The 13,768-nt window shown below is 40.6% G+C and overlaps 1 long non-coding RNA gene across 1 annotated transcript in view; it reads right to left on the bottom strand.

The window, feature by feature from the left end:
* The window catches only part of LOC126416081 (uncharacterized), a 265,597-nt gene extending 256,304 nt beyond the window's left edge, over positions 1 to 9,293 (bottom strand). Inside the window, exon 1 of the long non-coding RNA XR_007575410.1 lies at positions 9,157 to 9,293. This is a non-coding gene — a long non-coding RNA (uncharacterized LOC126416081). The remainder of the gene's footprint in view (positions 1 to 9,156) is intronic.
* Between the last annotated feature and the right edge of the window lie 4,475 nt (positions 9,294 to 13,768).

Genomic DNA, 13,768 nt, shown 5'->3' with positions numbered 1-13,768 from the left:
AACAACAGTTTAAATGGCTGCAGCCTCTCCGGTCGTTAAACTGTTTCATCGAGAAACAGCGACTACCGCCGTTCTCTTTCTTGCTCGTCAGAATTTGCTATATCGTTGCCTGTTATTGTTGCAGTCACTTTTTTACTGTAATGATTTCATTAGCTATAGCAGTAACTGCCGTGAAAGTTTTCCGGCAAAGAAAGATACGATCATAAAGATTCTTCACAGCGATGGATACCATAACATTAACAGCTAACTACGAAACGCCTCAAGAACTGAGACAGCTCGCTGACTAGGAAGTGCGTTTCATGAAGTAGAACGCCGACGAAAGAGAGTCTCGTAAATGTTTGTAACACGACTTTCTCATAAGGAAATAGTTGTTTCCAATTACGTATCGATAATAAATAAATGTAGTGTGACTAGGGCCTCCCGTCGGGTAGACCGCCGGGTGCAAGTCTTTCGATTTGGCGTCACTTCGGTGACTTGCACGTCAATGTGGATGAAATGATGATGATTAGAACACAACACCCTGTCCCTGTGCGGAGAAAATCTCCAACCCAGCCGGGCCCTTAGGATTGACATTCTGTCGCGCTGACCACTCAGCTACCGGGGATGGACACGATAATAAAGGAACATTTAGGTTTCAACCAGGATTCTACGGTAAGCTTGTTTTGCTGACATCTTTGCAAAATTTGAGACATTTTCACTGCACTCGCGTAAATAATTACTTTGGTTTTTGATATGTCATATACATAGTCCGCATCTCGTGGTCGTGCGGTAGCGTTCTCGCTTCCCACGCCCGGGTTCGATTCCCGGCAGGGTCAGGGATTTTCCCTGCCTCGTGATGACTGGGTGTTGTGTGCTGTCCTTAGGTTAGTTAGGTTTAAGTAGTTCTAAGTTCTAGGGGACTGATGACCATAGATGTTAAGTCCCATAGTGCTCAGAGCCATTTGAACCATCATATTCATAGTTATCTGTCAATAAACTCTGATACACGCTTGAGATCCTAAATATTTTGCACAGACGCTATTTGTTCGTTTTGCAGTTTCCTGCGTGGCATCTACAGTTCGTCTTCGCAGGCTTTAAATGTTACCAGTATCCTAACACAAATCTTTTGTGGGTGTTCCCTGCCATTTTAATGTCCGCGTCTAATACTCGTTAGTCCGAAATCTCTGAATTTTCGCGAGATTGAAAAACCCACAAAAATCTAAAAGCTGCTCAGCCCCGTGAACAACTGGGTGACGTGATCTGAGATAAGATGCCGTTGGCGTCATAGTGAAGTCGATAGCGCCTATATTACACTGTGAAAGATCTTTCTAAAGTCTTTTATAAAAGTTAGGAAAACGGCTCGACTTCTCTGAAGGATATCACTAAAATACCCCAGGACATCGAAGATTTTATAAAAACTCGTTCTGATAAAGTTATTTTGTAATTGGAGACAAGCTTGTAGGTAAGGTTAACACAGCTATGATATCTTGGATATCAATACACCGCTTCAGCTGTATACAAGATTATTCTGTAATATTGCCTACGAACCCTATTTCACATTACGTCGCTTACCCGGTAGTTAGTGGTTCTCAATGTGGAATTTTATGTCACAAGAGTGAGTTGTCTCAAAAAAGGTTGGAATTTATGGCCGGATAAACCGTCACAGGTCGCGTGTTATCTAATTTATTGCTGCAAATAGTTTTATATTGTGGACAACCGCAGTTGAAGTAATCCATATTTGACACGTACACCCGCTTCAAACTGTATACGAACCTTTATTTATAGGAACACGACCAGTTTCGTGATATGAAATCACATTTTCAGGTGTACATACGTTACTAAAACATTAAGCCCTTAAGATAGGAATGAGTGGGACTAAATCTTCTCAAATTAAAATGCTGTTACCCGTAACGAGCTGCTTGTTGGGGATAACATTTTAGTTTGAGAATATTGAGTCCCCCTCATTCCCATCTTATGGTCTTAACGCTTTAGAAAATGGTCCTATTCCCATAAATGAAGTTTGATATACAGTCGGAAGTTGTTTATGTGTTAAATATGAATTTATTACTAATTTGGCACATCAGATACGAGAACTCTTATTGCTCTGATGACAACATAATGTTTTATAGAAATTCAAATGTAAAACTTTATGGCACGTTAAAACAGTGTACCGGGCCGGGAGTAGAACCTGGTATCTTCGGCTTTCGCGGGCAAAAATGCTGTCATCTTCTCTTCCCCTCTCTTCTCTTCTTTCTACCTGTTTCTTCTTCGTTTTGCGTCAGCGGTTCTGTGCAGATTCCGCATGACATGTTTCAGATTCCATCAGTTCAGTCAGCTTTTTTTTTTCTTTTTTACAGACAGTGGACAGTCCCCTGACCGAACACGCTGAGTTACCGTACCGGCAAAAACCTGAGCTACCCAAGCACGACCCACGATCTGCCCTCACAGCTCCACTTCTGCCAGTACCTCATCTACCCTGCAGTGTTCCTGCTTCGATAGCTCAGCGCGTGGGCAGTTACCCGTGAAGGCAGCGGTACCACGTTCTAGTCACACAAAGTTTTATATTTCAGTTGCTATAAAACTTTATGCCGCCATCAGAGCAATGAATATATGGGGATTCTCGCACACTCCGCTGCAGGGCGAAAATCAATTCTGTAATTGCAATTTAAAATAATATTTTGTGAAAATTTGGAGCCTATATTTAATGGATATTTGTTTCTTGTTTAGGTCTATCCTCTCGCCTCTCAAAATATAGAGTAGTTATAATTAAACTTTCGCTATCTGAGAGCGCCCCCCACAAGAGACGAACTGATCTTACCGATTATGAATAGTGGTGCCCTCATAAAAGAATGCCCCAAGACGACATCAGAAGACCTACATGTTGTGCTGAGATAATTCGGAAGTACACTGAAGTCAGGCAATCAGATTTTACCTGGATAATTTGTCTTTACTTAAAACAGTCTGTATCTCGGGAACCAATAAAAATCAGCAACTTCTTATACGGAATGTTTCTATTCGACTTAGTCTATTATACGATTTCCCAAACTATAGACTATTCATCCTGAAATGTACTGTATAAAAAGAAAAGATGCAATAACGGTTCAACACTTACTAAGAGGCCAAGTGGGCAAAGCGAAAAAGTCACCATCGTATCTTGACAGTGAACCACACTGCAGTGGGTCAAAAGGACTCGTGACGTCACCCCTGGTCGAAGCGGCTTCCAAACACACTCTCTCACCAAGAGTTTCACGTGACGTGAAGTGACGTTCCGTTCCATTGACGCTGAATGTGGATGCCGTCATTCAGTTACAGGAGGGACGTTCTGCGTCACGCGACGTGAATAGGGCTCCAATGCGAACCAGCAGCCGTTTTGACCGGGCATTGGCGTCTCGTGATGCAACGCTAGCGTTCCGCTAGTCTATCAATCAGCTAAAGGCGGCCATCGGGCTAACAACCCATCCCAAGGACGCAACACAGTCCACAGCGTTGTACGCGCCCGCATCGTATCTAACAAAAAAAAGGTCAGGTGCGAAGAAGAGCAGTACAAACTCAAGTATGTAGACAGTTCATCCATCCCGAAAATCTAGAACCTTCATTAATTTTGCCTGTTGTCGACATTGATACTGCCAAGACACCGGTCCCGGAAATACCGAGACTTTCGAGAGTGTTTTAATTTTAAGTTTGAAGTCGAACAGCAAATGAGAAAGGAAATTTTAGCCGTGTGACAATTACAAATTAAAAATTTTCGAATTTTTTCCTTTACTTGTACTGCTTCTTGACAAAAATCATGGTTCTTGGTCATGGGAAGTATCCTGTAAGTTTTAGTGAGTATCAAAGTATGTAACATAAGTGGCCGTATCTTTTGACTGTACTGACTTGGATGCTTCAATTTATATATCGCGAACACCCCACCACTCATATGGGCAAGAGTTTGATATGATAAAGAGTGATAAAAGCATACCTCAGGAATGCCTGAACCAATTTCAACGAAATTTGGTATGTACATGGCATACATGAGAAGGGATGACATGTAGAAACATCTCAAAACGACCTATTTGGTATCTCTTTTCCTGAAATTATTTCACTTGGTATACTTCAAAAGTATGAAGCGCTATCTGTCTTATTGGTTTCGTCTTATGCATCGGCCAGATCATAAGAATCACCACTGCAGCGAGCTAATAATTTTATCAACGTGTTTCGGGGCCAAAGATCATACCATACGTTCAGTACCACAGATACATTTTACGCTCTCTGATGGCGGCGTAAAACAGCGGAGAATCAGACAGTTGCCAGCGAATTTCTCGAAATGACAATCAGTAACTAGCAATATGTAAAGGTTTATTTTTTTTTAATTACCGCTACTAGTCACCAACTTTGTCAACTACTGTATTACTTATTTATTTTGCGACATGTTTCGAGGGTTAAACCTTATCTTCAGGCTAAATGGTATAACAAAAACAACTTTGCAATAAGGTCATACTGATGTTACGTAGTCTTTTCATAAATGCTGTGGTCGTCCTGTGGAAGAAAACTTAGTAAGAGGCGATGTCAATTTGGAAGCTGGACTGATGTTTGCACGAAAATGTTTTGTAATGGTCACTCTCTTTGTTCTCCTGGCGTGGCAGTCTCATTGTGATGCGTTGCGGTGTATCCATTTCCGTGGCTCTCTTATTCACAAATAGTCACTAACATAGCAGTAACTTGGAAACACGATCACAAACAGTTCTGTAGTCAGTGGAACACATGTAAACGTCTGCCACCACATAGATCGACAAATCGATAGTCAAATCGAAACCAGTTGTATTTCGACCGCCATCTCGTCCACTGCACTACAGAACTGTTTGTGATCGTGTTTCCAAGTTACTGCTATGTTAGTGACAATTTGTGAACAAGAGACTGCCACGCCAGAAAAACAAAGTGAGTGACCATTACAAAACATTTTCGTGCAAACATCAGTCCAGCTTCCAAAGTAACATCGCCTCTTACTAAGTTTTCTTCCACAGGATGACCACAGCATTTACGAAAAGACTATGCAACATTAGTATGACCTTATTGCAAAGTTCTTTTTGTAATGCCATTTAACCTGAAGATAAGGTATAACCCTCGAAAAATGTCGCTAAATAAATAAGTAATACAATAGTTGACAAAGTTGGTGACTAGTAGCGGTAATTTAAAAAAACCTTTACACATTTCTTGAGACAGTCACAGTCAAAAAATAGTCAAAATGGCTTCAAATTCAGTAACTAGCAAACTTACAAGTTTCCTCAGAGTTCAGATGAAACTGCAGGGCGAAATTCACAGGAGATACGGATGAAATATGTGTAAAATTATGCACGGGGCAGTCAAATGAAAACGAGACGCACAGAAAAAAGGTAAGTAAACTGTTTATTATTTCAAAGTAATAGCTGTAACCGTGAGTACATTTATTCCCCTGTGGGACAAGATGGTCAGTGCCTCCACGGAAAAAATGTTTACGGCTGCCTACAGAAACACGAATGCAAGCATGCGTGCACCGCTTCGTTCCAATCAAATTGATGGCGACGAGTATCTTTCTTCAGGGCTCCAAAAATATGGAAATCACCTGAGGAGAGATCAGGACTTTATGGAGAATGTGTAAGGGTTTCCCAGTGCAAGTTCTGCAGCGTACTCGGAACAACCTTGGTAACGTGTGGGCGGGAAATGTAAGTTACCAAAAATATCAAATTAAAAAAAAGAAGGCATTCAAGTCAGACACGTTACACATTACGTACTGTTCAGTAAAGGATTACTTCATTAATAAAAAGGAGGAAGTTAAAGAAATTTAAAAATAAAAAAATTGTCTTATTCCACAAAATACTCTTGGTATAATGCATGTTACTGCAACATTGTTTCCTCAAGATAAGTGATGGAACTTGCTGACGTCCTGTCTTCTTCCTGAGTACAATATCTGCTCCATTATTGGGAAATGCTTATCCAGTTTTTTCAGACAAATGGAAACACACAAAAAATTGTGATCCACATGCCAACTGAGGTGAAGATATATGTGTATTCGCTCGCGCTCCTGTGTGTGTGTGTGTGTGTGTGTGTGTGTGTGTGTGTGTGTGTGTGTGTGTGTAATTACTTTTGTAATTTCTATACTTGTAACTAAGTATATGGCTGCATGTTTGTTAATTTTAAATTACGATTTGTTGTATTAAGCTTTTGCAGAATGCCATGAAACCCTTGTGAGACTAGAAGAAAGAAACAGTATAAATCTGCTGCGAGTCCATGGTCACTCAGGTATTACTGGTAACTAACAGGCCAACAGGTCGGCCAGTGCAAAGGAGATGACTCCATTTGTCGGACGGGAAACTGACCTAAATGTCGCCAAGGTGACGATAAAATCTAAACTACAGCACTTAGAACATTGGACTCAAACCGAAAAACAAAAACATGGAAAGCTAATGATACCGAAATCATGTTTAAAGATAAGTTCTGTACCCCTGGGCTTGAACAGGGGGCAGCTTAAACTCATGGTAGGTTTAATGATTGGCCAGGAAACTTCAAAAAACAGATGTACACGATGGGAATGAAAGAAAGCCCTAAGTGCAAACTACATGGTATGGAGGATCAAACTACATTACATAAATCTTCCATTACGAAGCACTGGAGGCCAAAATACACAAAATATTTGGGTCATTAATTTCTGAAGAAATAGTGGCTAACAGAACGAGTAAAGGGTCTCCTACTACTATTTCCCTGCTAGAATGACAGCGAGATATACAGCACAATAGACTCAGCTGCAGAATTGATAACGGGGGGGCTAACAGCATTGCTGTTTTGTCTCCCTCATGAAGTCTAATCAAATCATATCAAGTTTATATCATTGTGAAAATTGCCTGTGGCTGAATAAACAATTGACTTAATAATTAATAGTGTCGGCGTCAGTCCGGTACAATAATAGGTGCTCTAAATCTTAAAATCGAAAATAAAGCATTAGCAAGTCCAGTTTCGTGTGTCCCCTCAGCTTCTGATCTTGAAATTACGCCGTGCGGGAGACTTGAAGTTCCCGACACAAAAAATGAAGCGCTACGTCAGTGTGTTCCACTAAAAACGGCTATAGTGGGAGTTCCAAACCTTTAAGGTCTTAATTATATGGACTGAAGATGATCCTAAACCGAGTGGCTTAAGATATGGTACCAATGACCGGAAACCCATGTTTAAAGCGGTACGAGAACTTGAATGAGCAATTGTTTGACACGTGTTTGTGAACTGATGACGTTTCATAACAACAGCCTGCCTTCCGCGTTGACCTTGGTTGTGCTGCCTTGAACAGTCTTGTGTCAGCGGTGGAGTTAACCACTGACTACAGTTCATGGCTTTTGTCGAAGATGAATCATTGCTCATTGCAAGAACTCGCAGACATGCAAGTATGTATGTATGGTGAAGTTGAATGTAGTCCTATTTTGAAGTTAATAGCTAAGGGCAGAAACTTACGAGAACTGGATAGCCCAATACACAGAGTTCCCAATTTCGTTGCAGTTCATGCAAAGAGACTAAGTTATTAATATCAACGTTGAAGCTATTGTCTTCATTCTGAAGACTGGTATGATGCAGTTTTCCACGATAGTCTACCTTGTGGAAGTCTATCTCGGCATAACTACTACAGGCTAACCTATTTGAACAAGTTTATTGTAGAAAAGCCTTGGTCTTCCATTAAAATTTGAGCTTCACACTTCCCTCCGTTATCAAACTGACCCCTTCATCATGTCAAGTTGTCATAAATTACATGTCTCCCAGTTCTAATCAGTAACTCCCAATAATGTTCACGCATCTAATCGCCAGCCTTCTTGTGTAGCACAAAATCTTAAAAAGCTATTCCCATCTTGTCAGAGCAGTTAATAGCCCCCGTTTCCCTTTCGTACAAGGCCCAGGTGTGCATTCCTCCAGAAAGGACTTTCTGACCTTTATATTCGCAATTATCTACGTCCTCTCTTTTCTGAAGTGCTTAGCATATCGTCTCGACTCCGGCTATGGTCAGTTTACTTTACTGCTGAAATAACACTTCTGCTTTTTGTGTCTCATTTCATCATCTAATTCCCTCATCATCGCCTGATTTAATTCGACTGCATTCCATTACCCTTGTTTTATTTCTGTTGATATTCTTCATATGTCAGTAGAAGCTAAATATTCAATTCTCATTAAATTTTTTGTTAGAATCACCTGGTAATATGTGTAAATGTTTGGAACAGGATACAGATATGGATGTTTTTCAAATTATAGTACGATAAGTGTAAACAGGACACAGATATGGATGTTTTTCAAATTATAGTACGATAAGTGTAAGGGCAAGATTAGATGGGTAGATCATATAACTAATGAGGAGGTATTGAATAGGATTGGGGAGACGTTTGTGGCACTACTTGGCTAGAAGAAGGGATCGGTTGGTAGGACATGTTCTGAGGCATCAAGGGATCACCAATTTAGTATTGGAGGGCGGCGTGGAGGGTAAAAATCGCAGAGGGAGACCAAAAGATGAATACACTAAGCACATTCAGAAGGATGTAGGCTGCAATAGGTACTGGGAGATGAAGAAGCTTGCACTGGATAGAGTAGCATGGAGAGCTGCATCAAACCAGTCTCAGGACTGAAGACCACAACAACAAGTGTAAGGGCGAATACGTTGCTGCATGCTTAACAATCAAAACTTTTTCACCTAGCGACATATAGATAAATACAGTTATTTCAACAGAATGATAAATGTTAAGCGCATTCAGCATCGTTTTTAAAGAAAAGCACAATGATAATAGCACATATTAATATTCGCAGGAACTTTTCATAAAAAATATGACAGAGTTGAACTGCGCTGTGCCAAATGATTTCCACCTCACATTCCCCACGTACTCCGGCTTTTTTGCTAGCAATTTTGAGTGGAAGTTGACTTTCATCACAACGGTGCACTTCCATTTTTTCACGAAGTTGGTTCTGTAATTAGATACATCACCTCTTTATTTGTTATCATTTGCCAGAAACCTAATTTGCGTAAAATGAAGTGGCTACAAAATATTAGCTGTGTGAGGGTACGCAATACCGTTAGTAAATACAGCCATTTACTGCGCCAAGTTGCACACTGCCTGTGTCAGCTGATACACAAAAGTGCATTGCGAAATTAGACCGCTTTTCGCGCTTGGAACATTCCTTGCAGTTTCGTGTACTCACCCAGCCATAACTGCCCACCACTCCTAGGCCCATTAGAACCCCGCGTCATGGCGGTGCTCAGCCGTTGAACAGAGGGAAAACAACGGACGGTTTGCAGGGATTGGGTGAAGCCTGCAGCGCACAGAACTGCTGCCGCCCTGTTCAGAGCCACCTGTCGGCGTGGCGGCCTGCCAGAGCGCTTAGTGCAGGCATGCTACTCCCTCTCTGCCGCTGCTGCAGAGATCACTGGGTGGCTGCGATCGGTCGAAAATCGATTTGATCGCGTGCAACTTCCTATCGAAAATGTATCACGGCAATCTTTTGTAACTTATTCGTAGGGTGAACGCGACCGACAGCTCACAATCAGTGTCAATATCGCAATAAATGCTGCAAAACCTCACAAACTTTCTAAACAGCCATGAATTGTATGTACTTACAGTTATCACACACAGGGTGCTGTGGGATACATTAGCCAAATTTACTTGCGGCAGTGTAGCACATTGGGTACAGAGCTACAGTTCCTGAAGATGAGGCTGTAGTTACTTCGAAATCAACAGCAAAAAAATTGAGACAATAAACAAAGCTGAGAGGACGTAATATTAATAATAGAACAAAATGTGTGTGTGCGTAGGTAGTAAGACAAATTTCTACATCTGGAATTCGAAAGAAGGATAACTCCTAGATATTTTTTTGTTGCCCTTAACTCCACTCTAGTCAGGCAATACTTAATGCAGTGAATGATATCAAGACATATTGTGGTTCGTACTTTGCAACAACTTTGGCTTTACCTCTATAAATAGGTCGACGAGCTTTTTCTTTTTTTCCTTTTGTCATGTCGCTGGGTAGAAGCCGGAAACAGCATCGGTAAGATACACCTCCCTTACCTCAACATTACTTCGCCATCAATCTCCATCTTCACACACATACCAGAGAGTTTAAAAGCAACTGAAAAGCAGAGCCAAAGGAAGACTATCGAGGCTAAATGCGTAAAAGTGCAGAAAGCATTAAAATTGTCATGTGTCGCCTATAGGTACGATAAGGCACTAAAATAGAAAATTTGTTCCGAATTATTTATTTATTATTGTGGTATCGGCACCGCATTTATACAGTGTGCAGTACTTGAGCAGAGATGGTTTCGAAAATAGCATATAACTTGTCCGTAACACGAATTACTCTAGGTTGGTTATAACATACACCTGCCTGTATTCATAAAGATGATTTAAATAGAACTGTGAGATGCTGCAATATTTTCCGTGTTCACGACACTTTTTTTTGTATACAAATGCGAAGACATACATGTACTACGTCATTAATAGTACTTCTGCATGTCTCCCTCTTGTTCTCGATAAAATAGTTTAGTCTGCTACTGTGCCAGTGTCAATGGTAACCTGTGGCAAGTTCAATAACCTTGTCAATTAATGTCTCGCACTTCTTCGTCTGTGGAGCAATTTCCATACTGAACATTCCGTCATTGTTTCGTAGAAGGGGATTCGTACATGAGAATGTGATTTGAACACGTAGGTCATTCTACTGTAACTGTAAATTTGAACTGAGGTAGTACCCCTGCGGATAGTATATTTTTTCTCAAAGAATGGAACTTTTCCATGATACTATGAATGTAGTAATATTACTATGACTAATAAACACTCGTTCAGGTATCATGTTTTACGGTAGCAGAATGAAGTCTTTTATTGAGATTAAGAGAGAGACATGCGGTTATTGTACAAATAAGGATACGCAAACTGAATTTTATTTGGTAGTGTAGAACATGAGAGGCAGAATATTCTCTTTACACCTGTCGCTGTTTCATTGACAACGTAGTTGATGGCTAAACTGGTAAAAGGTTGCAACGTTCTTTTCTCTGTGACAACAGACAGATGTACCGGTGCGGTACGTATATCAAACGACAAAAACACAGACGCCGAACTCACACTTTTTTCGTCGACACCAGAAGTAAAACGACGAGACGAAGGACAACATCGAAATTGTAAGCAAAGTCCCGGGCTATCTGTAGCTAAGCGTACACAAGCAAAAATATACGAGAAAGGTTTGCTAATAACCCTGTGCTCAAGAAACTGAAAGATGGTTAGTGAAGAAGGGCTTAATACTTCTTACTAATGAAATAATTATCAAGTAAGAAGATGAGCCTGGACGAAACTGAATGAAAATGACTGCTGGAACTAACTCTGAACATAGTCTAGAACGTCGGGAAAAACGTATGGGCTAGTAGAAACTTTTCTACAAAGGCGGTACAAGTAAACAGAACGTAATTCGAAGCAAGTTGCTGAACAGACGTTAGTAGGCAAGTACTGTTTGTGAACTATGCATCCCGATAAAATTCACTCATTTAGCTTGTAGCAGGAGGGAAGAAATAGTAACCCATATCCGGAATTTACGTTTCGTAGCGATAGAATCGAGCTTTTCTTAACAGCATGCTGTTTACTACTTACTCTGCGAGTTTAAAATCGTTGATTAAATGTTCTCTATCAGCAGTATGCTAATCTTCCACTTTAGGACAAGAAACGTCCAGGTACAATTGCCGCCGAGAATCTTTATTAACCCCATTATCAAACGGGCCTCCCCGCACTCAACACGAGAGACCGATTAAGATAAAAAAATGAATACATTTAACGATGCTTCCAAGAACAATAAAACGGCTGATTTTGCTCGAAAGAAGAAAGAAAACTCCTAATGAAGACGAGCTCCGATCCAAAACTATTGTGCGAAAGTTGTTATTCCGTAACAAACATCGACGATCAAACTGATAACATTACCACCACTTAATTTTGGGTGAAACTCTCTCCGCAACGCTATTCCAATTTGAAAAATACAAGCCATTGCTTTCTGCGAATAGTTGCCGCAGTGGGCCATGTTTCAATGTTTCAGTATACAATTCTAATTCAGCTAGACAAACATATTACTATTCACTTTATAGGTTAGAGAAACGCTTTGATTCCGCTGTCACGCATATAGAAACAAACACTGAATTGAGAGCCAGTGACTTGCGAAGTATGTGGGTACTAATAATGAACTTGGCCTAATGTTTTCTGCATGATAAAACAAACACATTTGCACGTGCTAGGCGTACACGCCTGCGTTCAATTTTGCGGTAGTAAGAAAAGTTCGAAGCCTTTTGGACAGGAAAACGTGTTTATCTGACAGCAATGATGATCCGATCCTAATGACAGAAATGAATGTATTAAGTGGATGCGTTTAACGATCTGAAACCAGAGGATAAGATCGGAGTAGTCGAAATCCTACTCGAGCGACCCTTTCGCACCTGCTACATGACAGCCGATAGGCTTGTCAGTATGTTGGGCGTATTCGTTGTCCTCCCACAAACACGGTTTGGAAACGCCTTCGGTAAACACAGCTAGGGTGAAGACTGGGTGTGACTCGTCACTTCGTAACAGCAACACTACACCAAGGCAACTGTGATGCTACTGCAGTTTCACAGGTTGAGAATACGTTAGAGATATCCATTAAAGCGATTGTAAGGCTCGACTGTGTAGTTCAGAGCTATTTTCGTCGCCCTTCCCTTTCATTCGGTCGTAAATGAAGGACTGAAAAAAAAAAGCCTTTCAACGTATTTCGGGTGCTTTAACCGCACAACGCAACACCCGTAACAATAATGAAAGCGTCTTTGAAGACACGCAGACGTGCTTAGTTCGTTCAAAAAATGCGTATAGATTTAGGTGTTTTACGTTAGTTTCACGGAAAGCAACGCGCAAACATTCACATTGTATTTCAAATGGCGGAATTCATAAAGACAGTCGACGATTCGGAATGGAGCGGAACGTTGCCGCCAACGATTCTAGGAAAGAAAGTTTTGACGTTGACGGGGCGTCGTCTGGTAGCATCGAAAGTTCATCTATTACTGCATCGCTCACTCATGTTGCTGCGCCAGATTTTGTGCTTTTGCATCTTTATTTTATTGGTTACTTTGCTTCCAATACACAATCCGAAGTTTCCCTGAAAACTTCAAATTTTTCCACAAAATAAGCCCAAAATCTGAAAGCGAGAAATTACTTAAGTTAACACATACCTCGGCAAAGAAAACGTTCGTGTACAATAAGGAACATAAAGATATAAAATATTAGAAATGACGATTGCTTAACAGCGAAAAATTCAACTCTACCTAGGGAGAAAAATATACACTTTAGACGTAATTAGGCACCTAGAAAGAAAACAGAACGATAAAGTAAGAAGACGGCATGGCTTGAGTTTTGCTCAAGAATACATATACTCTCGGCCATGTAATGTTGATGTTTTCAAATGTTTGGGTGATACTTTTCGTATTCTTTTCGTTCTCAGCAGCGTGGTGAAAATACCACACACTCTTGAAAATTAATAACTCTAACAATGCTAGTCCCTTAGTTCTGGTAATATATCCAGCCTTTATCTACGACAGTTCCATCATGACGTCACTTTCATCTGTACAGAGGTGAGTGGCGTGATGTTAACATTAATTTATCCATGATAGTACAGGTTGACGTACGTAGCTATGTATAAATTATTCGAAGAAATACACCAGTCAGGCTCTTTTTATTTAGCTTGACTTCATTTCACTAGTGAGAGGAAAACAAGTTAGTAGCGAAGACGAGACTTAATCCAAACCTATTGCAAGAAAAAT

The sequence above is a fragment of the Schistocerca serialis genome, chromosome 8 (genome assembly GCF_023864345.2).
Source record: "Schistocerca serialis cubense isolate TAMUIC-IGC-003099 chromosome 8, iqSchSeri2.2, whole genome shotgun sequence".
Classification (NCBI taxonomy): Eukaryota; Metazoa; Arthropoda; class Insecta; order Orthoptera; family Acrididae; genus Schistocerca; species Schistocerca serialis.
This window is presented reverse-complemented; position numbering and strand designations above follow the sequence as displayed.